General features: G+C 39.7%; 1 long non-coding RNA gene across 1 annotated transcript; it reads right to left on the bottom strand.

The window, feature by feature from the left end:
• Positions 1 to 10726: 10726 nt before the first annotated feature.
• Positions 10727 to 11384, bottom strand: LOC128632869 (uncharacterized). Its single transcript, XR_008396498.1, has 3 exons — positions 11325 to 11384; positions 11145 to 11247; positions 10727 to 10994 (listed from the first exon to the last, which is right to left on the bottom strand). It is a non-coding gene; the product is annotated as an uncharacterized LOC128632869 (long non-coding RNA).
• Positions 11385 to 13372: the final 1988 nt, after the last annotated feature.

The following is a 13372-nucleotide window of genomic DNA, read 5'->3' on the forward strand; positions in this document are numbered from 1 at the left end:
ACATGAAGTAACAACGTGAGGGAACGTAATGTGAGGTAATGTAACCTGAGGTAAAGTAACGTGGGGGAACATAATGTGAGGTAATGTAACGTGAGGTAATGTAACGTGGGGGAACATAATGTAAGGTAATGTAACGTGAGGTAATGTAACGTGGGGGAACATAATGTGAGGTAATGTAACATGGGGGAACATAATGTGAGTAATGTACCGTGAGGTAATGTAATGTGGGGGAACATAATGTGAGGTAATGTAACATGGGGGAACATAATGTGAGGTAATGTAACATGGGGGAACATAATGTGAGTAATGTAACGTGAGGTAATGTAATGTGGGGGAACATAATGTGAGGTAATGTAACGTGAGGTAATGTAACGTGGGGGAACATAATGTGAGTAATGTAACGTGAGGTAATGTAATGTGGGGGAACATAATGTAAGGTAATGTAACGTGAGGTAATGTAACGTGGGGGAACATAATGTGAGGTAATGTAACGTGAGGTAATGTAACGTGGGGGAACATAATGTGAGGTAATGTAACATGGGGGAACATAATGTGAGTAATGTAAAATGGGGGAACATAATGTGAGGTAATGTAACATGAGGTAATGTAACGTGGGGGAACATAATGTGAGGTAATGTAACGTGGGGGAACATAATGTGAGGTAATGTAACGTGAGGGAACATAATGTGAGGTAATGTAATGTGAGGTGATGTAACATGAGGTAATGTAACATGGGGGAACATAATGTGAGGTAATGTAACGTGAGGGAACATAATGTGAGGTAATGTAATGTGAGGTGATGTAACATGAGGTAATGTAACATGGGGGAACATAATGTGAGATAATGTAACGTGGGGGAACATAATGTGAGGTAATGTAACATGAGGTAATGTAACGTGGGGGAACATAATGTAAGGTAATGTAAAATGGGGGAACATAATGTGAGGTAATGTAACGTGAGGTAATGTAACGTGGGGGAACATAATGTAAGGTAATGTAAAATGGGGGAACATAATGTGAGGCAATGTAACATGAGGGAACATAATGTGAGGTAATGTAATGTGAGGTGATGTAACATGAGGTAATGTAACATGGGGGAACATAATGTGAGGTAATGTAACGTGGGGGAACATAATGTGAGGTAATGTAACGTGGGGGAACATAATGTGAGGTAATGTAACATGAGGTAATGTAACATGGGGAGTATAATGTAAGGTAATGTAACATGGGGGGGGACATAATGTGAGGTAATGTAACGTGAGGTAATGTAACATGGGGGAACATAATGTGAGGTAATGCAACGTGGGGGAACATAAGGTGAGGTAATGTAACATGAGGTAATGTAACATGGGGGAACATAATGTGAGGTAATGTAACACGAGGTAATGTAATGTGAGGTAATGTAATGTAGGGGAACATAATGTGAGGTAATGTAACGTGAGGTAATGTAACATGGGGGAACATAATGTAAGGTAATGTAACATGGGGGAATGTAACATGGGGGAACATAATGTGAGGTGATGTAACATGAGGTAATGTAATGTGAGGTAATGTAATGTGGGGGAACATAATGTGAGGTAATGTAACACGAGGTAATGTAATGTGAGGTAATGTAATGTGGGGGAACATAATGTGAGGTAATGTAACGTGAGGTAATGTAACATGGGGGAACATAATGTAAGGTAATGTAACGTGAGGTAATGTAACGTGGGGGAACATAATGTGAGTAATGTAACGTAAGGTAATGTAATGTGGGGGAACATAATGTGAGGTAATGTAACGTGGGGGAACATAATGTGAGTAATGTAACGTGAGGTAATGTAATGTGGGGGAACATAATGTGAGTAATGTAACGTGAGGTAATGTAATGTGGGGGAACATAATGTAAGGTAATGTAACATGAGGGAACATAATGTGAGGTAATGTAACGTGAGGTAATGTAATGTGGGGGAATATAATGTAAGGTAATGTAACATGAGGGAACATAATGTGAGGTAATGTAATGTGAGGTAATGTAACGTGGGGGAACATAATGTGAGGTAATGTAACGTGGGGGAACATAATGTGAGGTAATGTAACGTGAGGTAATGTAACGTGGGGGAACATAATGTGAGGTAATGTAATGTGGGGGAACATAATGTGAGGTAATGTAACGTGAGGTAATGTAACGTGGGGGAACATAATGTAAGGTAATGTAACATGAGGGAACATAATGTGAGGTAATGTAACATGAGGGAACATAATGTGAGGTAATGTAACGTGAGGTAATGTAACGTGGGGGAACATAATGTGAGGTAATGTAACATGAGGGAACATAATGTGAGGTAATGTAACGTGAGGTAATGTAACGTGGGGGAACATAATGTAAGGTAATGTAAAATGGGGGAACATAATGTGAGGTAATGTAACGTGAGGTAATGTAACGTGGGGGAACATAATGTGAGGTAATGTAATGTGGGGGAACATAATGTGAGGTAATGTAACGTGGGGGAACATAATGTGAGGTAATGTAACGTGAGGTAATGTAACGTGGGGGAACATAATGTGAGGTAATGTAATGTGGGGGAACATAATGTGAGGTAATGTAACGTGAGGTAATGTAACGTGGGGGAACATAATGTAAGGTAATGTAACATGAGGGAACATAATGTGAGGTAATGTAACATGAGGGAACATAATGTGAGGTAATGTAACGTGAGGTAATGTAACGTGGGGGAACATAATGTGAGGTAATGTAACATGAGGGAACATAATGTGAGGTAATGTAACGTGAGGTAATGTAACGTGGGGGAACATAATGTAAGGTAATGTAAAATGGGGGAACATAATGTGAGGTAATGTAACGTGAGGTAATGTAACGTGGGGGAACATAATGTGAGGTAATGTAACGTGGGGGAACATAATGTAAGGTAATGTAAAATGGGGGAACATAATGTGAGGTAATGTAACGTGGGGGAACATAATGTGAGGTAATGTAACGTGAGGGAACATAATGTGAGGTAATGTAACATGAGGGAACATAATGTGAGGTAATGTAACGTGAGGTAATGTAACGTGGGGGAACATAATGTAAGGTAATGTAAAATGGGGGAACATAATGTGAGGTAATGTAACGTGAGGTAATGTAACGTGGGGGAACATAATGTGAGGTAATGTAACGTGGGGGAACATAATGTAAGGTAATGTAAAATGGGGGAACATAATGTGAGGTAATGTAACGTGGGGGAACATAATGTGAGGTAATGTAACGTGAGGGAACATAATGTGAGGTAATGTAACATGAGGGAACATAATGTGAGGTAATGTAACGTGAGGTAATGTAACGTGGGGGAACATAATGTAAGGTAATGTAAAATGGGGGAACATAATGTGAGGTAATGTAATGTGAGGTGATGTAACATGAGGTAATGTAACATTGGGGAACATAATGTGAGGTAATGCAACGTGGGGGAACATAATGTGAGGTAATGCAACGTGGGGGAACATAAGGTGAGGTAATGTAACATGAGGTAATGTAACATGGGGGAACATAATGTGAGGTAATGTAACACGAGGTAATGTAATGTGAGGGAATGTAATGTGGGGGAACATAATGTGAGGTAATGTAACGTGAGGTAATGTAACATGGGGGAACATAATGTAAGGTAATGTAACGTGGGGGAATGTAACATGGGGGAACATAATGTGAGGTGATGTAACATGAGGTAATGTAATGTGAGGTAATGTAATGTGGGGGAACATAATGTGAAGTAATGTAACGTGAGGTAATGTAATGTGAGGCAATGTAATGTGGGGTAATGTAATGTGAGGTAATGTAACGTGGGGGAACATAATGTGAGGTAAATGGTAAACTTATATAGCACTTTTATCCAAAGCTTACACTGTGTCTCATTCACCCATTCACACACAAACGGTAGCAGAGCTGACATGCAAGGCACTAGCTTGCCATTGGTGCAACTTGGGGTTCAGAGTCTTGCCCAAGGACACTTCAGCATGTGGAGTCATGTGTACCGGTAATCGAACCGCCAACCCTACTATTAGTGGACAACCCGCTCCACCACCTGAGCCACAGCCGCCTAATATAGCTTCTCAAGGTAATGTAATGTGAGCAACGTAAGGTAAAATAATTAAAGGTAATGTAACATGAGGTAACAATCTATTAGCTCCGTCTATCTGTCTATCTGTCTGTCCCTCCATCCATCTCTCTGTACCCTGTCTGTTTCTCTGTCTCTCATACACTGTAGTATATCTCATACGCTGTATACATTCACACAACCACCCACATCACATATCCAGGCTTGCTGTGTGTGTTTGTGTGTAAATGAGTGTGTATGTACAGTGTGTGTGTGTACAGTGTGTGTATGTGTGTGTGTGTGTGTGGTTCTCATGAAGAGTTTAAAGAGCATAGTCTCTCCACAACATGCAGTAAGAACACATGCTTCTACACTCCACATACTTTCTCTGGACCACTGCCATATACACGCTCTCAGACACACACACAGACACACACACACACACACACACACACACACACACACACACAACTGCCTTTCGCAACTGGAAGAATTCCAAACCAGGAAGGAACAATAGCTGGACTGGAGCTAATTAACCACATAACACCAGACTTTACATCACTCTCTCTCTCACTCTAACACACACACAAACACATACACACAGTCCTATATAGTGTACTGTATGTGCTGATAATTGTTAACATAACATAGATTGTATCTGCACATACATTACCTCATGTTACTCTACCTCTCATTACGTTATCTCACATGACGCTCGTTTTTTATGTTTTATCTTACATTACCTCACAGTGTGTTCCTTATGTGATGTTATGTTTATTATGTGATTGTTATTAGTAGAAGAAAGAATTCAACTTCACAAACTGTTTTGAAACACGACATTTCCTCCCAATCTTTATTATTTATAACAGTGTAGAACGTGTGGCCGTCGTTTTCAGCACAGAAGTGAGGCAGTAAATAATCAGAGCAGTGCCAGGAGACACTGACTGCACTACAGGCAGCATCTTATCTTCGCCAAGCTCATACTGATGATCTAAAACAGACAGTGACATTCCTCCATGCAGCATACCATGAGGGTGATGTCACTGCATTGTCAGGCCAGCATCTCTCTCTCTCTCACACACACACACACACACACACACACACACACACACACACACACACACACATACACACACACGCACATACACGTTTTTATGACCATGTGTACATACTTTAAAGTGTGTGCACTGGGCGGCATTAAACTGAACAGGTGGTCTGTGTGTGTGTGTGTGTGTGTGTGTGTGTGTGTGTGTGTGTGTGTGTGTGTGTGTGTGTGTGTGTGAGGGTGTGATTCATGGTCTGTAAATCTGAGCAGCTGATGAATGAGATCCTGTCAGCCCTGAAACACACCTGACTCACAGAGAGACACTGACGCAGCGACGCCGAGACACCTCAGTTATCTTATATGAGAAAACACAAAGTGGTGTAAAGTTCACATTGTGTTATAACATCTACTGACAGTTTTAGACAAACTCCACCCTGCATGCATCACTCTCATGTAACATCTGAACCTCTCAACATAAAGCATCGCAACTTCCACCTCAAAGACCATGGGATTGTGCCATCGAGCGTCTCGAAGGTGCTGCTCCCCCTAGAGGTCAAGTGTATCTGGAGCCAAGGCCATGGAGGAGTACATCTCAGAGGCATTGGCTCAGGGGTACATTAGACCATCCACTTCCCCTGTGGCAGCCAGGTTCTTATTCATGTAGAAGAAAGATGGTGGTCTCAGGCATGCCATTGATCACCAGGGCCACTATGAGTACCTGGTAATGCCATATGGGCTAGTCAATGTTCCATCGTTCTTTCAAGTCATCATAAACGAGATTCTACATGAATTCTTGAACTCCTGTGTCTTAATCTACTTGAAGTCTGAACATGTTTCCTAGGTATAAGCAGCCTTTAGAAAGCTTCTTGACAATAACCTGTATGTGAAGTTTGTAAAATGCAAGTTTCACCAAACATCTGTCAGGTTTCTAGGTTTCATCCTAGACGATGTAACTTCACTGACATACATACAGACCCAGATAAGGCTGATGCATTATGTCGGATCTGTGATGGACCCCACACATCACTGAAGCCTGAGGTCAGTAGGGAAGTCAAGTTTTGCAAATCAAGTGTGTTGGGAGATATCAGAGGATGTCCCACAACAAGAAGACCAAACATCGCCTCAGTGCATGGCCACAAAAGTCTATGTGCACTAGTCCATGTAGGAGGAGGTAATATGTTGGGTCAGGGTCCACTCTAAACACCCAGGAACCACCTGCAAGCACAGGATAGTGGAGAACAAATTCTGGAGCAAGGGAGTAATAAAGGATGTTTTGTCATGTCCTGTTCATTCTGTGACCAAACTTGCACATTAGGATGCCTCCCTAGTGGCCACAGTTATACCCCCCCACCCTCCCTTGTAATGGTATTGCCAAAAGGCCGCAGAACCACACTACCTACAGCGCTGCACCTCTTACATTTCTTGTTTTCACATTTTTTGGTTGTTTGTTTGCACTTTACTTAATAAATTGTCTGCACTTGCATCCACCTTCACCTCCAATTTGTGACACAATGAGCTTTAATTGCTAATATCTCCTTTTGTAAATTCATTAAAAATGAAGAAATATTTATGATCTATATTTACAGAATTAGACTAATATAATTCACTTATAAATATCTGTAGTAGCTTTCTGAATGTAGTAAAAAAAATTCAGGCCCAGAATGTCAGCGAGCAGAGCGGTATAATTTATAAATGCGAGATTTACTTTACATGACTGAATAGCAGCGTGTCGGCGTGTCGGTGACTCACACCATCGTCGTGATTTTCGCCTGAAATGAATCAGAATGCAGGGTTGCCAAATCTCAACCCACATCCCTCACCCACTCACTGCACCCACGGCCTCCGCTTCACCCATTTTACTTTATTTTCTGCCAAAAGATGACACAGAATTCAATGCTAATCCTCGTCCAGGCTTCTGTCTGGAAAAAATTTCAGCGTGAGGAGAAACCTGGTGGCCCGAGTCATTATCTGAATTATGTGGGGTTTGGAAAAGGGGAAAAAAAATCAATCGTTTTTAAACACATTATTATGGCCTTTAGATATTTTCTTGATTCCTGATATTGAACTTATATTGTATAATTTCATTAAAATGTCCTCATTAGCTCAAAACTTCTTGTGGTGGATTTTTTAGGTAAAAACTGACAGTAATACCGTCTATGAAGCCCACGTTCATAAATCATAATAACTGCGCTTACAGCTCTGTGTAAGTTGATAATAATTTAAGCATTTTTATAAACTCTAATAATGCCTGATGAAGCTCTAATAATGTGTGATAAATTTATGATAAATTGATAATGATAAATTAAAATTCCTTGATATATTCCTTGACTATTCATTATAATGTACAACCTTTGTAACAAATAATGACCTATAAATAATTATAAAGCAACAGTAATATTTATTAATGATTATAAACACATTATAAGCATTTAAGATGTCATTTAGCTCAAAGTGTTGACAAGATTAGCTGCAGTTTTTAGACTTGATCTGTATAATTTACTCTCTTTATTTCTATTTATGCCACTTGTACCTGCTTTACAAATAATGCTAACATTATTACATTTACGAACTAACACCTCATTCACTAACAAATGACAAGAGACATAAGGAAGAAAAATAAAGCATGGAAAGAAGTAACAGAGATCGTTGGTGCCTCTGGTGAGTGTACATAGCTAGTATAGTTAGCTTGTTTTGCTAATCTAATCCGAGTACGCAGCTGAGCACGTAATATCCCATGAAAAAAAATTTAGATATATATATATATATATATAAAGCCTTCGCAAAACTACAGATTGTCAGAGAGCATATATGCAAAGAACAGACCTTCTGGAATAATGTGCTCTGGACAGATGAATGAAAGATAGAGGTGTTTGGTCACAGTAACAGCAGCTATGTTTGGTGCAGACCAAAGACAGCTTTTCAGGAGAAGCAGCTCATACCATCTGAGCAGCACGATGGTGGAAATGTTATGGTTTGGGGTTGCTTCACTGCCTCAGGGACTAAACAGATTGCGCTCATTGATTCAACTATGAATTCTGCATCATATCAAAGGGTGCTTGAAGATAATGTGAGGCCATCGGTCCAAAAGTTGAACTGAAAGTGGACCTTTCAACAGGATAATGATCCTAAGCACACTCACAAATCCACGAAGGAACGGCTCAAAAGGAAGAAAAGGAGGGTTATGGAATGGTCTAGTTAAAGCCCGGATTTGAATCCCATTGAAATGTTGTGGGGGGGTTTGAAACGGGCAGAACATGCAAGAAAACCTGCAAACATCTTGCAACTGAAAGAATATTGCATGGAAGAGCGGTCAAAATTCCAGCAAGCCTGGTGGACAGTTATGCAAAATGCCTACAAGAAGCTATTTCTGCTAAAGGGGTCAATACTAGCTTCTGAGGCCAAGGGTGTACTTAGGTTTTCCACAGAAGAATATATCACATCTATTGATATTACTGTTGAATAAATGATTGAAAACCTAATTTTCCTTGTGGTTTTGTTCAAATATATCAATTTTATTAATAGGCACTGTTTCGAAGATGATCAAATGTTTACTCGTCCAAATATGTAAAAATAAATAAATAAATAAATAAATAAAAATACAATTTCCATGGGGTATACATATTTTTTCACATGACTGTAAATCACACGCATGATTTTTAGACTGATCAGTGTGTTATTTAGTTTGTGTTTAATTAGTTATTTTTAGAAGCAATATATAGCTACTACTGTTTCTCATCATAACTAAATAAAAACACTAGACAGGCCACGCCCACAAGAGACAACAGCAGCGGTCACTACACTCTCACAAGAGACAGCAGCAGCGGTCACTACACTCTCACATGAGACAAACTACAAGAGACGTGAGTGACTGGACGCCTGACAGTGGAAGCGTGGTGTAAGATGGCTGCTCAGTTCAGAGCTCTGACTCATTGTTAGCCGCGTAAGCAGCCAAATCTGTTTCATTTATTGCTTTATATTTATTCATGCAAAAGAAATCCACTGTGCTTTATTCCTCATTATTTTTAGGACCACACATTTCTCTATCTCTCTCTCTCTCTCTCTCTCTCTCTCTCTCTCTCTCTCCTTTATTCTACTCTTTTCATCTCATTCTCTCTCTTTCTCTGACTTTCAGCCTTTTTCCCTTTCTATCCTTTATTCTACTCTTTCCATCTCTCTCTCCCTCTCTCTGCCAGTTGGTGATGGTGTTTAGAGAGAGGTGGTTGCTATGATACAGTTGCTATGCCGCTGACTCAGAGAAGCCCACACACTGATGGGAGGAGGAGGAGGAAGAAGAGGAAGGTGAACAGGAGGAGGAGGAGGATGTGAATCACAGGCTGTAATGATAAACAGAAAGACTTAGCTCTGAGAAAATAATATTTTAGCTTAATTAAAATTTATTATTATTATTATTATTATTATTATTATTATTATTATTATTATTATTGTTATTATTATTACTAAGGAGTGTGTAATGTATGGCTCTCATGCTTTTTTATTTGGAATTCTGGGTAAATAATGACAGTACTGTACAGTAAAACTGCTGTAGTATCAGTAACTTCACTGTAAAATTCATCTTGCCTTTTTTGTCGAATTTGGATATCTTCCATTACTTTGTCCATCTAATTTATTATTTAAGTAAAAAAAAATCTATACCTCATATATATATATATATATATATATATATATATATATATATATATATATATATATATATATATATATATATATATATATATCAAAACAGGCTAAATGCAATGAGTTTAAACTGGAGGTAGAGGGTGAAAACCCATTAAGGAAGAATACTGTAGAAAGACTATGAGCTCTCTACAAAAGGTGTTTGCAAGCTGTGATATCTGCCAAAGGGGATATTACTAAATACTGACTTAGTAGGGTGTCCAAACTTTTGCACACACCACATGCACATACTTTTTAAATTTTGCTACAGAGGTTGTGTATCCATCTTCTTCAAAATCAGCTAAATATGTCATTTGGGCCAGGAGTGCACAAACTTTTGCACACAACTGTGATTGACAGTAAAACTGCAGCAGTGTTTTTACAGTATAATACTCTTTGCAGTATGATGTCCTGTTAAACAGGTTTGTACAAGAGTACAAGTACAAGACAGAGTGCAGTTACTGTGAACACAATAGTTGACAATAGTTGGCTGTTGTCATAGTTACACAGTATCGGAATCACTGCTTTAGAGACGTGACTTATAAGAAACAGCAAAATAATACGCATCGCTCCTGCTCAGCCAATCAGAAGTCATTTCCAGAGCAACGGTATAACAGCTGTTATTTCAGCGTTCACTGTGATTGGGTCGTTATTAAACATGATAAAGTATTTCCATGTCGTTGTTTAACTGATGTTTAAAATCACAAGTTCTTCCATCAGAGAAACCGTTATAATGAGGATCCTCCTCGCTGGACCTTGGCACGGGATATATCTTCAGAGTTAGATCTTTTTGTGTGTGTTTTAAACAATTGTACGGTGACACCGGACTAGAAAACGCTGATGTGACCTCTGAGTGATATGAGCACGCTCGTAACAGTTATAACTGAACACGTTTATTGTTTTTACACTATGGTTTATTAAAAATAATCCTGAAAAAAAACAGATTAAAGTCTCTGTGGAACAAATTTGTACATTTCCTAAATGATTCACTCGCTGATTCACTCGTGCGGTATTCACATTGGACGTGAACTTGTGTGTGGCTGGTTTATATTTTACTCCATCTGAGTCTTTAGCAACACCGAAATGTTTATAAACGTCTTTAAGAGTCACCAGGAGATAAAGATGAGGGAACACACACGCTAACGTCCGTAAGACAAGTTCCTACACGAGTATGTGAGGAGAAATCTGGAACATTTTCAGCCCTGAAAAATGATGGAAAAATAATCATGTCAACAATTAGATAGAAAATAATAAGAGAAAAAATCACAGCTGGGCATGTTAGTGATAATCCATAAAGAAGTGTAAACTCCTCTGTCCTGAAGATGTGGGAAAACTTAAAGTTACAGCTTTACCTCTGACTGTTACACAGCGCTGACACTGGAGACTCCTTCCGTACATGTTACATAAACACATTTCTCCTTACAGAAAACTTCACCATATCAGCTGTACGAGTCCCTGCAAATGAGCCCTTACTATAGAAACGATAATATAAACCTGCGCTAATGTCAGAGCTGCTGTTATAGAAAACTGACCAGTCAGAATCCAGAACTCGATGTGACAGTGACAGGTGTGTGATGTTTGTGGAGGAATTAAAGTCTTCATGAATCACAGAGATATAAAGAGCATTAACTCATTTTTGTTTAAAAGAATTCCACGTAACCGTCAGAGCAAAACAAAAAGTCCATGGGGTGGAGTCGAACCTGATCCAGCTCCTCCTACTGGGGGCGGAGTTTAGACAAAGAAAATCCAGGGGATGGAGTGTGTTTCATGTTGCGTTGTGCAGTGGTGTGTGTGCGTTAGGGGTGGGTTTTGGCTCTGAAGCGAGGACTATCTCAAGCAGCCAGACAGAAGCTTATAATTCCATTCTTGATGACGCTAATAATATCTAAAGGTTTACAAACAGCCCATTATCCAGTGGTACACTGAAGACAGATTGGAACACAGCCCGTCTCCGTCAGTTGGTCATTAGTGTGACTCACGTCCGATGTGGATGAGTCACGATTGTCCACGCTGTTCACACCTCACTGTAATGCTTCAACACACCACACAGACCCGGTGTAAAGTGGAACCCCAACTGTGATCCACACACATGTGCGCTAACGACTATCATTATCGTTTCTGAGTGGCGGCCGTGTTAGCGCATTAGCGTAGCCATCTGTCCATTAACGAGCACATGCTGGAAAATAACTGATGTCGTCATGATGAGTCACATGTGTAGGACGGAGCGAAACAGAAAGGATGAGTGTTACAGGAACAAACAGATAAACACTCAGTGTGTGTTTGTGGTGTTTCTATTCTTTTAATTCCAACCAGACCACTGAGGACTTTTTATGATGTTCTAGTTCAGTGTGGAAATAGCTATTGGAGAGAGTGGGGATATAGAATGTTGTGGGAATATGGAATGTTGTGGGAATATGGAATGCTGTGGGGAATATGGAATGCTGTGGGGAATATGGAATGTTGTAGGAATAAAGAATGCTGTGAGAATAAGGAATGCTGTGAGAATATATAATACTGAGGGGTTACAGAAGGCTGTGGGAATATGGGATGCTGTGGGAATATTGAATGTTGTGGGAATATGGAATGCTGTAGGAATATGGAATGCTGTGGGGTATATGGAATATTGTGGGAATGTGGAATGCCATGGAAATATGTAATACTGAGGGGTTACAGAAGGCTGTGGGAATATGGGATGCTGTGGGAATATGGAATGTTGTGGGAATATGGAATGTTGTGGGAATGTGGAATGCTGTGGGAATATGGAATGCTGTGAGAATAAAGAATGCTGTGGGGTATATGGAACGCTGTGGGAATATGGAATGCTGTGAGAATAAAGAATGCTGTGGGGTATATGGAATGCTGTGGGAATATATAATACTGAGGGGTTACAGAAGGCTGTGTGGAATGATGTGTAAAAATGGAATGCTGTGTGAATATGGGATGCTGTGTGAATATGGAATGTTGTGGGAATATGGAATGTTGTGGGAATATATAATACCGAAGGGTTACAGAAGGCTGTGTGGAATGCTGTGGGATTATGGAGTGCTGATTGGATACAGAAGGCTGTGGGAACATGAAATGCTCTAGGAATGCAGTATGCTGTGAAAATGTGGAATGTTGCGGGCATATGGAATTCTGTGGGAATGTGGGGGGCTATGCAAATCTGTGGAAATATGGGGTGCTGTAGGAATGGAATGCTGTCAAAATATTTGGTGCAGGAATTTTGAGAGCTGTGGGTATATGGAATGCTGTGGGAATACTGGGAGCTGAGTGAAAGTTGGACATTGTACTGTGGGAATATGGGACACTGGGATTATAGGTGTTTGTAGAAGAAGCTCATTATGAACACACGGTTATAAAGCATCAGTATGTACTAAAATTTTCGCCTGAGGTGTGTTTATCAATTACTTATCATTATAAATCAGGACATTAACGAGCACAGACAAACCCTTAAATTCCAGCACAATACTGGACGGTGAGAAAGAGTTTTTAGAGGCCAGACACAGTACAGTTATCACCGGTTTACACATTAAACACTAAATCCAAAACTAAAAGAGTTCAAAACTAAGAAAGTTTTAAA

This window comes from Ictalurus punctatus, chromosome 5 (genome assembly GCF_001660625.3).
Source record: "Ictalurus punctatus breed USDA103 chromosome 5, Coco_2.0, whole genome shotgun sequence".
NCBI lineage: Eukaryota > Metazoa > Chordata > Actinopteri > Siluriformes > Ictaluridae > Ictalurus > Ictalurus punctatus.